The following is an 18,530-nucleotide window of genomic DNA, read 5'->3' as shown; positions in this document are numbered from 1 at the left end:
TGACTTTTCCCATCAATCCTCTAGAATTTTTGCAGTTATACAAGTTCCTTTCTCTTTAATTTTGTAAAGGTATGACACCGCTTTGGTGCGAGGATTAGAGAGTTGAATTTTTCCACATTTTAATATTTGCTTTACTTCAGCCCTCCCTTAAAAATGCAACTACAACCTGAGTTAACTATTTTCTTCTTCAATTGTGTATAAATGTGCAATTGCTTATCTTTACAAGTTCACGTGGTCATTATGTCAAGCAAGCCTGGAGATGCTTATTTATGCAAAAATAATTTAAATGTGATATCTTCAAGCACTGTATTTAGTACTTTAAGGCAAAATAATCCTGTAGATTTAAATAGTGAAGAGGATAGTGTGGAACTCAAAGGAACTTGACAAGTTGGTGGATTGGGCAGACTGGTGGCATTTCAGATTCAACAGAGAGAAGTGTGAGATAATGCCCTTTTGGTTGGAGGAATATTGAAAGCCAATACATAATCGGGGATGCAATGATAAAGGGGATCCAAGAGCAAGGGAACCTGTTCTGTACATGTATGGAATATTTAAGGCAGCAGGACCAGTTGAGAGAGTGCAATTGAAAATAAGGCATAATGCTCTCAGCTAAAATAATTGTGGTATAGAATACAAGGGTAAAGGGGGATGATGTTGAACTTACACAAAATACTTGTTAGTCTTCACCTGGAATATTGTGAACAGTTGTGGGTGCCACAGTAATAGGGGTTCCTTGATTCACAAATATCTGACTTATAAATGCTCATACGTATGAATGTGTTCTCATGCAATGTTATAATTTTAAAGATCTAGCAAACAAACATTTCCTGTACTTTCAAATTGCTCCTTTATATTGTCTTGCATAGTGTTCTGACTTGCGTACAAATAGACTTGGGAGTGTGCTCCAGAACGCATTCGCAACCTGAGGACTGCCCTTATTGGAGAGATATAGGACTATATTGGAGCCAGCACACAGAGGATTTCCAGGAATGAGAGGATAGTTATGAGGGTAGATCGAAGTTGGGACTGTGTTTTTTGGAGAGAAGCTGGCTGAGAGGAGATTTGATAAAGGCTTTCAAAATCATGAGCAGGTTGGATAGGGTAAATAGGGAGAAGCTGTTTGTTCTCAAAAGATAACAAAAAAAATGAGATGGCTTAGATACCAAGTGATGTATAAATGAAGCAGGGACGAAGTTAGGAAAACCTTTTTCACACAGTGACTAGTTAGGGTATGGAATGCAATACCTGAAAATATGGGTGAGGCATTCAAGATGGCATTGGATGATAATTTAGATGGAAATAGTGTACAAAAATATAGGGAAAAGGAAAGAATTTGACATTAAATAACAGAACCAGTCCTGGCACACTGTTCCAAATGGAGCTCTTCTGCACCACAATGATTATAATTCTATGGTCATTTATGCAGTGTCCTGGTGGCCCTCTTCCTTAATACCACATTAGAACATAAGAAATAGTACTAGGAGTAGACCATCCCAAATACTTGAACCTGCTTAGTCATTCAACCAGATTATGGCTGACCTGCCCCAGGCCTCAATTACTGCTTCTTGCAAGATCGTCATTGCTCTCAATTCTTAATTTCAAAAATATATCTACCACTATTTTAAATACTTCCAGTAAACTAACTTCTACAATTCTCTCCAGGCTGGGGGAATTCTAGGCATTAACTATTATCTGAGAGAAGAAATTCATTGCATTCTCAATATCCCCTTATTCTGTAGCTATGTTCCCTAGTTTGGTTTCCCTCTCCATTGGAAACAACTTCTTATCACCTACGCTGTCAAGCCCACACTGAATCTTGTATGTTTCAATATGACCATCCCAATATTTCCAAATGTAGAGCTGAATGAACACAATAGACCAGGCAGCATCAGAGGAGCAGGAAAGCTGGACCCTTCCAGACCCGAAACATCAGCTTTCTTGCTCCTCTGATGCTGCCTGGCCTGCTGTGTTCATCCAGCTCTACACCTTGTTATCTCAGACTCCAGACTCCAACGTCAACAGTTCCTATTGTCCCTCAATTTTTTCAGATATTTTCTATAACAACCAGTTCAGAGATGTTTGTATACACCTCTGGAGCAGGTCAGACTTGTATCCAGACCTTCTAGCTCAAAGATAGGGGCACACTCCTCCCCTGCTCCACTCGAGCTTCTCCCCTATTCTTATGAAATCTAATGAATAAAAAGGCTGATGATGATAAGTCAGCCCCTGCCTCTCTGGAATCAGCTGAGTGAATCTCTATGGGATTCTCTCCGATGCCAATATATCTTTTCTTAAATACGGGGGTTCAAAATATAGATGGTATGCCTCACTAACACTCTGTACAGTTATCGCAGGATTTCCTTCTTTATAAACTCCCAATGCCCAAGCAACAAAGCAATAAACTCCATTTGTCATAATATTTTTTTCTACCTGCATGCTAATGTTTTGCTTTACACACAAGAATATCCAGATGCCTCTTTGCACTTTTTTTTAAATTTTGGAGTCTCTCTCCATTTAAATAATATTCTGCATTTGATTCTTTCTATTAAAGTCCATGACTTCACACCTTCCTACATTAAATTCCATCTGCCATGTTTTTGCCCACTCATTCAACCAATCTCTTGGAAGATTCCTTATGTTCTCATTCTGTTCCACCTCCAAGTCATTATTATAAATAAGTAACTGAGGCCCTAGACTGTGTGTGGCACTTCACAGTTGCAACTTTCCAACCAGAAAAAACTCATTCATCCCAAGTCTGTCTTTCTGTGTTAATCCGCAACCCATGCTAATACGCCAACCACCCCCTCCCCCATATCTTGAGCAATATTGTCTTGTGCATTAACCTTCTCATGTGTTACTTTATCAAATGTTTTCTGGCAATCTAAATATGCTACATCTACCTAGCTCCCTTCTTCACCTCTGCGTGTTACATCCTCAAGGAGCTCTGGCAAATTTTTCAAAAATGATTTTGCTTTCTCAAAACAAATTGCCTCTGCATGATTGAGTTCAGCTTATCTTAATGCTCTGCTATTTCCCCCTTTAATATTGTAATCTAGCATTTTTTTTCAGTGACAGATGTCGGAGTAACTGACCTATAGAAGGGTCTAGGCCCGAAATGTCAGCTTTTGCGCTCCTGAGATGCTGCTTGGCCTGCTGTGTTCATCCAGCCTCACATTTTATGAACTGACCTATAGATTCCTGCTTTCTGTCTCCCTCTCTTCTTGAACAGGGGTGTTACATTAAATTATCTGCCATTTCCCAGTTCACCATGATCAATTTCCCAATTGCATTATCTAAGGATCACATACTTAAATTAACTAAGCCTTCTTGTTATATACCCTTAGAGGCTCTGGCTTGTTTTTATAATCGTCGATTTGCTTTCATCATCAGTTTTCTTCATTATTAGCATCTTTAATCATCTACTGCTGGTTTATATCCATTTGTGACACTTCTTGTGCCTTAGTTTTGATTAGATTCTCTCCTTGACTTGCTTTTTTAACCAAGGGTGGTTTATCATTCTCATTGATTCCTTCTTTTGGACCAGAATAGATTTTTGCTGAGCATTATAAAATTCAGCTTTAATAATGCCGGTGTTCTTTTTTCTTTTTATCCATCTGTGCAGCCTGCTTTAGACAATTCTTTCTTTGTATCTGTGTAATTGCCTTACTTACGCTGAGCAGTCTGGTTTGAGACTAGACTTGCTCTCCTCAAACTGAATTTGAAATTCAATCATGATGTGGTCTCTACACTGCGCCCCCCACCCCGCCCCAGACTATCCCTAACTACGGGATCGCTTATTGATCCTATCTCATTACACATTATAAAACTTCCCAGAAACAGACTATTTTAGACCTCGTAACGTATTTTTCTTTGAATATACTCTGACACATTTGACTAATTTGTCCTACATGTTAACTTTGTCAATGTGCTGGTTAAAATCACCTATGACAGCTCAGTGCCCTTCTAATGTCTCTATTATTTCCTGATTTGATAATTTGACGCACAGTGAGGCAACTCCTCGGAGGCCTGCAGACAAAGTTCACCTGTGACATGTTTCTTTTGATATTCCTTCTCTCCACCCAACTGAAGTTTTTGCACCAATCTGCATAATCGCTGATACCATCCTTTATTAGCAATGCCACCCCACCACCTTCTTTCCTTTTTGGCTATTCTTCCAGAATGTCAAAGACCCTTGAAAATTGAGTTCCTTTTCTTAGTCATGGGCACCTATGTGGATCCTGACAATTGAGTCTTTCCTTTCTCACTCCATGTTTCTCTTCAGCTGAAAAGCAATGAGATGAACTTTTGCATCAGGTAGACAGCACAGCCATGTGAATAACAAGGTGTGGAGCTGGATGAACACAGCAGCCCAGGCAGCATCAGAGGAGCAGTAAAGATGATGTTTCAGGTGTGGACCCTTCTTCATTTTCTCAAGAAGCGTCCAGACACAAAACGTTAGCTTTCCTGCTCCTCTGATGCTGCCTGGCCTGCTGTTTTTCATCCAGCTCCACACCTTGTTATCTCAGATTCCAACATCGGCAGTTCCTACTATCTCACAGCCATGGGAATGTTGTCTTTGCTGCAGAGAATAGCATCTATTCCCCTAACTATGCTCTCCTCTACTACATACCTATTTGCTCACAGCACTTCAGTGGCACTCTGTACCACTGTGCAATTCTTTCTGCAATCTGTCCCCTTGTTCACTCTGGAAGCAAGAACCTTGTATGTATTGGACATGGCACTAACTGAGTTTTCTCCAAAGTAAAGCTTCTGAATCCCTATACCTGCCCAGTTGGTAGTCATGCTGTCCTGTTACGGACCAGATTTGGTGTTAATTTATGGATGTGACTGCCTCAAATAATGTCCGAAAGATCTCCGCTTGCCCATCCTATTAAGTTGTAATGTCATGTTGATTCTAACAAAAAGATGTTTTCCCCCTGCCTCACCCTTACTGTTTTTTTTCCTCCCCAAATTGTCGTGGAGGCAATCAATTTGAATCTAATTCTAAAGAAAAAAGCAAAGCCTATTGCTTTATGGTTAATACCTGCATTTGAACCCAAAATTTTAACAGATTGAGGACATGTCAGTAGAGTTCGACTTGATGCCTTTCAATAAGCTTGCATAGATGTTGCAGTTATGCCCAAGTAACTAATGATCAGAAATTCTTGATCATTTTTGCCTCCTTTCACCAAGTTCAGTTGTACTGCAAAGGACGATAGTGTTATTTTCTGTTTTAGTGCATTTTGAAGAAGGCTTGGATGTTTTGCTTGACTAATGTGCAAAAACTATCTCTTCTAAAATTTCCATTCTTGAAAAATTTAAATCTTATCTACAGTTTCATATATCTTGGAAAAAAATCATAGATTTGACCAGGTTTAAAAAAAAATACCATGCAAGGGAAAACTGGTTAAATTGCAATTATGAGCGTGGAATTATTTGGATAGATTTTTTTTTAAAAAAGCATTGTTTTAGAAATGCATTACAAATAAATCATTGGTATTCAGCTTATTTGTGGTAAAAAGTAACAATATCTGGTTAACCTTTTTGTGCAAACAGGCAGGTATTTTAATATCTCCAAGGTCTTCTCTACATGTGATAAAATGGTGATCAAGTACCTGTCAAGACTGTTTCTTCCTTTAACTAGTTTATATCTGAGGAGAAGACCCTCTGAGGCTTTGCAAGCTTGTAAGCTTTTTTGTCATCACAGAAATGATCGTGTTGAAAGGTTGAGGTTTTGAAAAGGGATACAGTTTTTTCTCTCTTGTGCTGTTGTTATTCTTGACATGCATGAGCGCAGAATAGTTTTATTCTATTTGTCAACGTCAATCATTTAGAAGTCCTCTAAGTATTTTCCATCTTTCCGAATATCCCTTGAAGACTTGTTAGTTTCTAGTAAAGTTCAGTGGTGTTTTTTTTTGTTGTTCATTCATGGTATGAGGGTGTCACTGGCTAGGTCGGCATTTATTACCCGTCCCAGAGGGCAGCAAAGAATCACGCAAATTACTGTGGGTCTGGTGTCACAAGTAGTACAGACCAGGTAAGGATGGCTATTTCCTTCTCTAAAGGACATTAGTGAATCAGATGGGTTTTTCCAACAATTGACAATGGTCATTATTAGACATTGTAATTACAGATTTTTATTGAATTCAAATTCTACCATCTGCCACAGTGATATTTGAACCTGGGCCTCTTGATTAGCAGTCCACCGATTGAAACACTAGGCTAACACCTCACAATGATCTCAAGTGTTGACGGTGAAGCTGTATTGAAGAGCTCTGGTTAGACTCCACCTGGGGTACAGTGTGCCACACCTTGGAAATGATATGTTGCCCTTAAAGAGATTGTAACATAAATTTACTGATGTGATACCTGAATTCGAAAGTTTAACCTATGAGAAGGGCTGAAATAAACTAGGGTTGTGTTTCTGGAATTTAAAAGGTTAAATGGTAATTAGATTGAAGCTTTCAAGCTATTACGCAGAAACTGATTTCGTCATTCAAGAGAAACTTGAGGGGTCTTCGGTTAAAAATTTGAACCCAAACTTTTAAGAGTGCAGTTAAGCAAAATGTGTTGCTTTAAATCTTTACTAGACCTTTGGAACTCCCATCTGCAAATGACAAACTATGTTGAGTGGGCTGTTGATCTTAAGCCTGAGATTTTGTTTACTGTTAACTAAAACTGTTAGAGGGCATAAGGGAAAGAGGAATATATAAAACCAGGTCACAGATAAATTGTAAGCATTTTGAACGGGCCCAAGCAGCTAAACAGATGACTGCAGCTCTCACGTGCCTGCTATTGGTATCAATTTAATAAATGGTCACTTTTACAGAAATACATTAATGTTTCTTTTGAAGTCTGCCAGTCAAAGTATAATTGGATTGTTTTTTGGATTATCTCTTCCAAGCAAAGACAATTAGCCCTGATTTAAATATATTGATAATCAATTTGTAACAGAGAATGTTTTCTTTGTAAGAGCATCTCCCCATTAGCCTTTGACCTTAATGCAGATTGCTAAATCACTTCTAAATACATTGTGAGCAGTAAATCCTGTTAGTATTGTGCAGAAGTCTTTCACTATGGCCATTTTTATTTTCTAAAAGAACTCTCATGCAGTAGGTCATCTTGGTTTGGTTCCAGAGCTTTCAGACTGTGTTCTAACATTCAATCTGTCCCTACCATTCAATCTTCTGTTTTGTCCCATTAATGAGATCTTGCTGCCTGTTGAGATTTTGAGACCTGCCTAAGCGAGTAGAATGTAGTACATTTATTGACAAGAAAATAAGTATTACTATCATTAGTTTGAATGATCCTGCAGGGATAGATGGCAAAGTAATATATTATTTGCTATATTTTTTGGCCCTTTCCAATGCATTAGAGAACCAGACCCAAGTTCCAGAATTCCTTTGTCAAGCACTTCACATTCCTACCACGACATCCGAACTCCTGTAAGTCACTCCTTGAGCCCAATATTTAATCACTGCCCTAATCATTACATTCCATGAAGGCAATTGATAAGGAATAGAAGTACAGCTAATCTTAACACACCCTTAGTAGTATTTATTAGAGCTGCACATTATTTACCTCCTAACTCAATAACCACAGTTTCAGATTGAATCCGGTTATGGGGACAGAATAATGTCTCATGCCTAACACTTTTGTCAAACCACTACACAATTAATGTTCAGTGAATACTAATATCGCTCAACATCGCTCAATCTTGTTTCTGTCTGATAACACTGGAGATGTCTGGTTAAGTATTTTAATTTATTTTTAAATAGAATGTTGCAAACAACTATTTATAATGTGGCCGTTTACTTCTCTATTTGTGGAGTCATCCTCTGATGTTAAAAAGAATTTGAAATAAAAAGTAACTGTTTTGGTTTTTGGAAATTTCATCCATTATTGCTAGAATATGAAGTACAGGGCATATCTTTGCAAGAGCAGAATGGAAAACTTGCATTAAATCTAAACACGGTATGTTTGTTTAGAGTTGCTTTTCTTTCATCCACCAGAATGCTGAAAGCAACTCGACCACTGTACTTTAATTGGAAAGAGAAGTGTGCTTAATGTTTAAAAGTTCTAAATAAAAGCTTGCCTACTGATGCCCTCATGGGAAAAGGCTGCTTACCTGAATCTGATTGTTTGTTTGAGAGAGTCGGATATACAGCAGCAGCAGCAAGCTATGGGTTTCAGTTCAGTTCTCTAGTCTATGGGGTTGAGTGGTTCTCCCATGTCATCAGAACTCTCCACTGAACAAAGTTTTTTTTTTAAACAATTAAACAGAAAGACTTCTTGGTTTTGTCAGTGACTAAAAACAACATAGTTGCTTTTTTTCTGTTTTGCAACTTGGATATGGTGTGTTCTTGAACCTTTTTTTAAACACCTGGCTACGACAAATTCCTTGAATGCTGCCTGCTGGGCATCGGCTATTCAATAGAGGGCTGCAGGGATTTAGATGGAAAAAAAAAGTTACTGATCCAGGTTTTATTCTCCTGTGTCTCTGCATTGAGATCAATCTCAGAACAAGATTTCTAGTGTCTGTTACTTGGTCGTTTTGACCAATGAATGAAGGATGCTTCTGAGTGCCACACTATTCTGAGACTTACTATTTGATCTTCAGACAAATTATGTGTGTCACTTTTGACTACATACAATATCTTTGCAGTTCCTTCTGGGGAAGGAGTAGAGCAGTGCATATCATATTGCACAATGTGAACCTCTGTGGCTGATATTGAAGAATAATAGGACAAAAAATTCTGAAGTTCTCAGCAAGACTTTTTTTTTGGGAGAACGGGAGTAATGGGTAATTATTTTTCACTTTCCCAGCCTTGGCAGGTAGATATTCAAGTTTTTGCCCACTCATGTGGTAGTAATTACTCAGAAATATAGAGAAACTACAGCACACAAATGGATTGTTCTGGCTTGAGGGTGTATTCCAGTGTTTTTGCTCCACATAAGATTCCTCCCACTTATTTCCATCTAACCTTATCAGCATAATCCTTCCATTCCTCACTGCTTCAGGTGCTTATCAGCTTTCTTATAAAGGCACTTATAACAACTCCATGTACCAGTGCATTTTGTGCTCCCAAGTAGAAGGGAACATGGTTATTAGATGGCCAGATAAGCTTCAGAAAAGTGAGGTAGAAACTGAAGGCATACTGCAGCTACCAGATTTGTGAATAGGAATAGAATAGAATAGAATAGAACCCTGCATGTTCTATTCTTCCATTCTGAGTACAATTTGTCTATGAAAAGAAGGCATTTAGAACTGATATTATTAGTAAATACAATTTGACCAGCCAAAACTGTGATTTGGAATATGGATGACAGTTAAGAAATTGGCAAAGCGTCATGTATTTCTATATTTTAATCACCATACACAGTTTTCCCAAGCTCAAGTATAGTTCCTGACTTTGTATCCAGAGTCAGGGAAAGATCTTTTCCTTTTGACAGTGCACCTCAAGCAGCCTCAGCATGTGAAAAGTGGGGCATGGCTAATTCATTTTACAGTTAAGACTTTTTATTAAAATGTCCATCACTAATTCAGCAGGTGCGTATAAATTGCTATCGTGATTGTATCTAATTCTCTAACTTTGAAACTGGAGGTCCAATCTGAAAACAGCTCTTCCATCTGGCACAGTATTGTATAAAAGTCAAATGGTTAGATGTATACTTCCTAGAAAAGGCTGTAAGAATGGCATTGGCACAGATGTGGACAGAAGAACCTCTTTCTGTTCTATACTGTTCTATTCTCTGATAAGACTATGAGATATTGGAGCAGAATGAGACCGTTCAGCTTATCAAGTCCGCTCCGCCGTCCGATCATATATTGGGGCTGATATATTTCTCAACCCTATTCACCTACCTTCTCCCTGTACCCCTTGATCGCCATACCAATCAAGCACCTATCTATCTCTGTCTTGAAGACCATCTATGACATGGCCTCCACAACCTTCTGTAGCACAAATTCCACAGATTCACCACATTTTAAGCTGAAGAAATTCCCCCTCATCTCATTTCTAAAGGGAAGTCCCTTCAGTCTGAGGCTGTATCCTTGGGTCCTAGCCTATCCTCCTAATGGAAACATCTTCATCACGTCCTCTCTACCTAGGCCCCTTAGCTTTCTGTCAGTTTCAATTAAATCCCTACTCATCCTTCTGAGCTCCATTGAGTATAGACCCAGAGTGCTCAACTACTCCTTATAACACAAGCTTTTCCTCCCAGGGATCGTTCTTGTAAACCTCCTCTCGACTCCCGCTAATGTTAGCACATCCATCCTTTGATACAGGGCCCAAAACTATTCAGTGTTCCAGAGCCTTCTACAGTGTGAGCACTAAATCTCAGCTCTTGTATTCTAGCCCTTGAAACAAATGCTAACTTTGAAGTTGCCTTCCTAACTACCAACAAGACCTACATAATAACCTTGAGAGAAGCTGAACAAGGACTCTCAAATCCTTTTGTGCTTCAGATTTCCAACGTCTTTTCCCATTTAGAAAACAGTCTGCGCCTCTATTCTATGAAAGTGCATCATTTCACACTTTCTCATATTGTATTCCATCTGCCACTTCGTTGCCCATTCTCTTTGCAAGTCCAAGTCCTTCTGCAGCTCCCCCTTCCTCAACGCTACTGTCCCTTTGTTGCTGGGTTTGCAGACAAAGATAAGCAATGCCCTTAGTTTCTTTGCCAGATTGTTAATGTATCAAATGAATAGTTGTGGTCCCAACATTGACCCCTGTGGAACTGTACTATTCCCTGCCTGCCATGCTGAAATGAAACCTTTGATGTCCACTCTGTCTTCTGCCCATCAGCCAATCCTTATTCACGCCAGTACCTTGCCCCTAACAACATGGGCTGTTATCTTATTTCGCAGCTTCCTATGTGGCACCTTGTCAACAGCCTCTGGAAATCCAAATAGATCACAACCACTGGCTGTTCTTTGTCTAGTTTGCTTGTTACCTCAAAGAATTCTATCAGGTTTGTCAGACGTGACCTCCCCTTGGCAAAGCCATACTGACTCAACCCAGTTATACCATGAGCTTCCATGTACTCTGTAATCTCATTCCTAATTGACTCTAAAATCTTACCAAAGACTGAGATCATGCTGACTGGCCTATAGATTCCTGTCTTCTGCCTCTCTTCCTAAACAGGGGTATTATGTTAGACATTTCCCAATCCTCTGGGACCTTGCCTGACTCCAGTGATTCCTGAAAGATAACCACCAATACTCCCTTCTCACTGATAATAAAATGTGAGGCTGGATGAACACAGCAGGCCAAGCAGCATCTCAGGAGCACAAAAGCTGACGTTTTGGGCCTGGACCCTTCATCAGAGGGGGGGATGGGTTGAGGGTTCTGGAATAAATAGGGAGAGAGGGGGAGGTGGACCGAAGATGGAGAGAAAAGAAGATAGGCGGAGAGAGTATAGCCGGCACCTTCCCCTGCAACCGCAGGAAATGCTACACTTGTCCCCACACCACCTCCCTCACCCCTATCCCAGGCCCCAAGATGACATTCCACATTAAGCAGAGGTTCACCTGCACATCTGCCAATGTGGTATACTGCACCCACTGTACCCGGTGTGGCTTCCTCTACATTGGGGAAACCAAGCGGAAGCTTGGGGACCGCTTTGCAGAACACCTTCGCTCAGTTCGCAACAAACAACTGCACCTCCCAGTCGCAAACCATTTCCACTCCCCCTCCCATTCTTTAGATGACATGTCCATCATGGGCCTCCTGCAGTGCCACAAGGATGCCACCCGAAGGTTGCAGGAACAGCAACTCATATTCCGCCTGGGAACCCTGCAGCCTAATGGTATCAATGTGGACTTCACCAGTTTCAAAATCTCCCCTTCCCCCACCGCATCCCTAAACCAGCCCAGTTCGTCCCCTCCCCCCACTGCACCACACAACCAGGCCAGCTCTTCCCCTCCACCCACTGCATCCCAAAACCAGTCCAACCTGTCTCTGCCTCCCTAACTTGTTCTTCCTCTCACCCATCCCTTCCTCCCACCCCAAGCCGCACCCCCATCTACCTACTAACCTCATCCCACCTCCTTGACCTGTCCGTCTTCCCTGGACTGACCTATCCCCTCCCTACCTCCCCACCTATACTCTCTCCACCTATCTTCTTTTCTCTCCATCTTTGGTCCGCCTCCCCCTCTCTCCCCATTTATTCCAGAACCCTCACCCCATCCCCCTCTCTGATGAAGGGTCCAGGCCCGAAACGTCAGCTTTTGTGCTCCTGAGATGCTGCTGGGCCTGCTGTGTTCATCCAGCCTCACATTTTATTATCTTGGATTCTCCAGCATCTGCAGTTCCCATTATCTGTCCCTTCTCACTGACTTGCTTCTGTCAGCCACAGTTGCCTCATCCTCTGCTTATTATGTTTCATTTTTCCTTGGAAGTATTTCTGTCATGCCTGCTAAATGATCCCCAAAACCACCTTCGATTGCTGTCCCACCATTTTCCCTGCAAGGTTCCTCTTTCAATCAGCTCTATCCAGTTCCTTCTCCATATCTTTTTGCAGTTGCCTTTACTCAGTTGTAATGCTGCCGGTTCTGATTCCTTCTTCTCCTTCTCAAACTGCAGAATTAATTCAATCATATTATGGTCTCTGCCCTCGGGTTCCTTTGCATTAAAATCCCTAATCAAATCTGCCTCGTTACATATATCTAAATCCTGAATTGCCTGTTCCCCAGCGGGCTTTACCATAAGCTGCTCCAAAACCTATCTTGTAGAAAATCCCTCCTGGATTGGAGAATTGCACATGAGACAATCTATTTTACTGAACTTTCCTTTACCCAGGGTGTGTTGATGGAATGTTACTGTATTAGAACAGTTGCTGTTTAGTAGTTAAGTAATATATTATTCTTTTCAGTTTTCCAGTAGAGTTAAGTTATTCCAATTCTTCTTCCATTTGTTTGTATTTTAGTGATAGTGTAAGAATAAAGTGTGTTTTGCTTCAGGCCTCGCAGTTTGACCAATGGAATTGCATCCAGAACTCACTGTCTTACGCTTACCTTTAAAAATAAAAATAAGAAGTTAGGGTCTAGGCTAGCTACTTAACAGATTTTGAGGAGGTTTGGTCTGGTCTATAATGTCAGTTTACTGAGCAATGTAACAAGAATCTATCTGTATGTATATTCAAAGCAATAACTTGCATTAATGCAATGTCTTAAGTGTAATGGAATGTTTCACAGTAGTCTTTTGATCAGAATTTGACATTTGACCATTAGTAAAGATTGGCAGAAATTTGATCAATAGTCAAATTTTAAAGAAGTCTTACAGGTAGAGGTTTAGGGAGGGAATAGTGGAACTGGGGGCATGAGTGCCAATGATTATTATAATGATTGCACAGAGGAAAGGCCTTGAATCTTCAAAGATAGTTGGGCAACATAACCAGAATCAGCTTAGCAATTTCAGATTTAAACACTGTTCCAGTAGCCCTGATTGCCCTGTCCATCCAGGATTACAGCGCCAATAACCAGATTGAACTGGTGAACAAGAAAATGTAAATTGTAGAACAGACTGCAACACTTAATTCTGGCTGACATCTGTAACTAGAGTGTTAAATATTTATGTGAATTGATATTGTTTTCCTTCCATCATGCATTTCACTATGTGAAATTATTTCTTCTTATCTTTAGGACAGCAGAGAAAATCAATCATTCGTTTACTTCTCAATATGGGAGAAAAATAAAAATCCTTCACATGACCTCCTGAAGTCTAAAAGCATTGTTTCCTGTGAGTATTTCAATCGCTCAAAAATACATAGGTAGAACTACTTTCAAACCATACTGAACAGGCTTCATTACAATCAAATATGAAAATAATCCATGTTTAGTTTTGTGAAAAAAAATGTGCAACAGTGAATTGCAAATCTTTTCATCATTCTTTTCTGTCAGGTGTTTTATTTATGCATTCTTTTGAAAAACATGAATCACAGCAACAGGCTTTAAACTGAAATCTCTGAATAAAAGGTAAGAACAAAATGTTTGTATTTGGTGTAATGTTCAGCATCTTGTCATAATGGTACATTTCTGCCATGGACAAGATAATTTGCTGATTGATGTTATAAACCTACTTCATAAAGATGACATTGAAAGCTTGACCTCATCCTGTTTGAGAGAAGACCTGGTCAATCTTTCAGTATGTGAGCCTGAATTATTTGGAAAACCAGTGTTAGAAGTTTGTTTGCAGCCAAACGGAAATTAATTTTGAATGGTTAGGGTTCCACCTCCCGAGGATTTTGATATTGGGCAATTTTGGGCTAGAGATATAGGTTTGATCCAAGCAAAGAATGTGAGATACAATCAAAGTAAGAAAATAATCTCAATTAGAAAAATAGAAAAGAAATATTGTAATGGTTGTATTTATTATAAAGAAAATAACAACAAAGCGACCAATTACAAAAGTGACTTTTTAACATTTTATTGAGCTCTTCCTGGCATTTGTAAATCAGAGCCTGGTTGATTAGCCGTCATGGTGCAGGAGCTGTGAAATTTGAAAATGAACTTTGAAATTCCTTGGAATTAGTTTGAGGTCTAAGCATATTTTATACAGGGATCAGGAATTTTACATAATCTGAACGAAAGAACGTGTTATTTTTTCACTGTTTTGGATCCAAGTGTACAGTTTCAATATATATTTGCCAGATGCCTATTTGTGTTCCAAATCTCTCAAACAAAAAAGGCTCCATAATCATAAAATACATAAGACACACAAAAGCTACTCAGTCGAATTAGAAAGCATTATTGCTTATCCTCTATGTGTCTCTGTAATAGTGTTGATATGTTTAGCAGTATAATGTACCAGTTACACTCCTTATAAAGGTGAGGGTGAACAAGAGCTGTATGTCCTAACTGGTCTCTCTATTGACATTCAAAATACTTAAACCACAGCCATTAATGGGGTAAGTCAGTTGCTGCAAACCACAAACACAGATTTCGGTTTTCTCTTTAGTTGGGCGAAAGACATTTGACGTACCTCACTGCAGTAGGCTTAAACAGGGTGCAAACTCTCAGTCCCTCTGCAGCAAGATTGCATGTCTAAGCCAAATTCCATGTCACATCTCAGCCAAATTCAGAATGAATGGAAGGTTCCCGTGGCTGAAGGATGCTTGAGAACTAGTTGTGTTGTTTAGTACAATCTGACAGCATGCAGGCTATTTCCTGTCCTGTCTCTATTTCACAATTAAATGAATTAATTAAATGCAAGTTCGTAAGTCTCCATGTAGAGATTTGAACTCGTGTCCTGGGCCCCTAATATCCACCGTTTTTTTTTCTGGGTCCTCAGCCCATATTACCCACGAGTGTTTCTGTAAGCCTGGCCAATTAGCGGTGAAGGATGGTGAAGCCCCACTGTGATAGGCTGCTGCTGAGTAACCAAAGTCAACTACTTCTTGCAGGGAGGCATGTCACTGTGCAAAAGGTCGAAAAATGGCCCAAAGCTGGGACTGTGTTGGCAACCAGGTATACCGATCTCTGATAACAACTTTCAGGTGTTCCTACCTCTGGTCCTGCCTTGAGGATTCAAATTTTGCCCACGGCTGTTCAGTTCTTAGTCCAGCAATTGACCATGCATTGATTTTTAATGCATCTGGGTTTGAGGACAAAAGGCTGGAGGGATGCATGTCATCTTTTCCAAAGATGACACCTACAGCAATATAGCACCGCACTGGCTGTCAATGCTGTTTGCATGTTCAAGCCCAGAGATTGCCTTAAGGACAGTTTTGTCTGACCAGTTGACAGATCAGATCTATTTAAAATTGACTTGAATAAAAAAACAACTCTTGAGGATTAACAGGATAGTTTGTAAGAAGCGGTTGACTGTATTTGCAAATAAGGAAGACAACATTTAGCCTTCTATTTGACATTGCTCTGTGGCTATCAGATTAAAGTTCCATGCCAGGACTGAGGTGAAACATTTTGCTTTGTTGAAGCTCTGTAACTGCTTACAGAGCTCCTGAAAATGTGTTTTTTCAGGTTTTAAAAAAAAACTTTAGGCTGCTGGAAGCCTTTTGGTGATTATACATTCCACTAAACTCAAAATCCTGTTTCCATCAATTCAATTTTCAGTAGGGGGATGTTCAAAGTGCCCCTTTTTACTCTTGCTACGCAGCCACCATTGAAGGATATTTCCAGCTGGTATGATAATCAGCTCGTTTTAGTCTTCACACACTCTGCTTGTTGGTACCATTTAACATCAGAGTCTCAATCCAAGCACCAGTGAATGGAGCTGAGCACATACTGAGTTTGCAAGACCAGCTGGCTAGTATAACAGTTGGAAGCTTCTTTCACTGTGAGTTGGCTAGCGAGTGGCAGCACCCCATCACTTCAGAACAGCTTCCTAATGAAAATTAATGCGGCAGCAATGGAACTGAGACTGGTACACATGTGCCAGAAATGTTTCTTCTGTCACTGCATGCCACTTTCACACTATGAATATCTGATTTATCTTGCTCGTTGTGTGAAACTTCAAATTTAATATCAACCTCATATGCACCAGCCTTGCAATTCTAATAATAAGTATTTTGGCATTTGCAATTGTTTCTGTTTCCACATCAGAATATTACACACTGTTTGAATTCACTTAGACATTTCATGTTAATATCCTACAGTCCAAATATTTTAGCAAGACTAGGAATAGGCATCAGACCAAGCTAAAGCAAAAACACATTTGGTTGGATTTACCAAAAGCACAATGGAGAGCAGAATAGCTGAGGCAGTGATCAGATTTTTTTTCAGATGTTATAAGTGAGGAGTTCATTAAGTACGGCCATAACTATTAAGGAATTGTTTGGGCTAAGATATGATGGAGGGTTCATTTGATTATCAATGTGACAACATAGGGTTGGTGTTAAGACTGAGCGCTCACTAAAATCAGGGCTTCCAAAGCAGATTGGGCTGTAGATTTTGACATGTTGATACATAGTGTTAAAAGAAGTGGGGACTATGTAATGGAAGCTATTAGTCAATTACTTAAGCTACTGATTCAGATCTTAAATTGTTGGCATCAACTGGAGCAAGCTCAGTGTTGCATCTGTAGTGCAAAAGGGCAATGCCAAATCTAGGAAACTAAGGCCTTATTAATTTAACTTTGAATAAATTGTAAGGTGGGAATGATTGGAGATGTGTTCTGTGTTTATCTTAAAAGAGAGATAATATTAATGAATCACAGCATGTTTTCTGGAGCAGTATGTTACGAATTTCAATCCAGCAGGACCTATTTTGAGGCCGTTACTTTTTGCCATCTTTATTTAATGACCCGGATCAAAGATTTGACGAAATTTGAGAGTTTATAGAAGTTGACCATGCATTGCAGTTGAATGTACATAAAAAATTGTTTTTAGCATATTTACATATAACTTAGGAATTTGATAATATGTCTGGCAGAAGTCTTTCAATACTGAACAATCCAAACAATGCATTTGGTCAGTGTACTGTTTTCAACATAAATATATCCTAATAAATATCGTTCACAATGTGAGAAAGTCCATTTTCATTGATACCAGACTCTAATACAAACAGACAAGGTTTTCTGATGTAACAAGTTAACTAAGTATAAACCTAAAAACATTTTTTTTTTGGCAACAAAGTCACATTGTACAATGTATGCACTAAGGATGTGTTTGTTTGTTGTGTTGATGGGCATCAGTAGAGACTGGTGATAATAGTCACTGATCTCTTCTGTGTCTTTGATTTTCTTCACTCCATTATTGTTAAATAAACCCTTCCTGCTCAGCCCTTGAAAATCTGGAATTCTCTTCTTCAACCTCCCTGCTTTGCTGCCCTTCTCTTTTGAGAAGATTCTGGAGAACATGCTTCTTTTGCAAAGCTTTTGGTCGATTTTTCAAATGATGCCAAAAAAGAGCCTGTGATTTTTTATTACATTAAGGGAACTGTGTAAATACAGTTAGTTAAGGTGTCCTGGAATTTGTTTGTTTGCAACTGGGGTGAAAATCTATTTAGTTCTTTTCCTCTTTTGTCTCGACCAAGAGATTAAATGATGAATATAATTATTTGGGTCTGATTGAGCCAGACTTAACAGTTGGTCTCCTCTTAATATTTTTTCCAAAATTCTTGAATGTAGATTCACAAGGCATTCCTGCTGCCACCACTTTATTGAAGTGGTCAGATAGTTATTTTAAGCAAGTTACTAATGTAGTACCAGATAAATGATCTTATCATTGTATAACGGTATATTAAAATATTAGGTCAAGACTACAGCTAGAAAGATTAATCAGAATTAAGGTAGTGCAGGGAATTCAACTAGGGAGGCTTACCATCAAATTGTTCTAAATCCTGGTCCTGAGATACTTTTGTTCCAGTGATTTTTGGAAAAAACGATCCCAAGTGATATCAGTTTTAGTACATTGGGGTTGTCACTGACTGTAGGGAGTAGAGTTGTGGAAATTAGCAACGCAGTATGTGATTTTTCAGTGCAGTTCAGTTTTGCATGTTTGAGGCGGGGTCTAAGCCAGATGTAAAATTCCATGTCCATACAAAGATGATTGATCTTGGCTCAGGAACA

General features: G+C 39.4%; 1 protein-coding gene across 2 annotated transcripts in view; it reads left to right on the top strand.

Annotated features, from left to right (window-relative positions):
- LOC125462786 (plexin-A2-like) overlaps nucleotides 1–18,530 on the top strand; it is a 440,661-nt gene that overhangs the window by 40,439 nt on the left and 381,692 nt on the right. Inside the window, exons 2-3 of one of the 2 annotated variants that reach the window (XM_048553161.2) lie at nucleotides 13,646–13,742; nucleotides 13,904–13,978. The gene's annotated coding sequence lies outside the window, so the exon portion shown is untranslated. The remainder of the gene's footprint in view (nucleotides 1–13,645; nucleotides 13,743–13,903; nucleotides 13,979–18,530) is intronic. The other variant, XM_048553162.2, reaches the window with a different exon arrangement.

This window comes from Stegostoma tigrinum, chromosome 21, assembly GCF_030684315.1.
Source record: "Stegostoma tigrinum isolate sSteTig4 chromosome 21, sSteTig4.hap1, whole genome shotgun sequence".
Lineage (NCBI taxonomy): Eukaryota > Metazoa > Chordata > Chondrichthyes > Orectolobiformes > Stegostomatidae > Stegostoma > Stegostoma tigrinum.
Note: the sequence above shows the minus strand (reverse complement) of the source record. Positions and strands in the feature narration are given on the sequence as shown.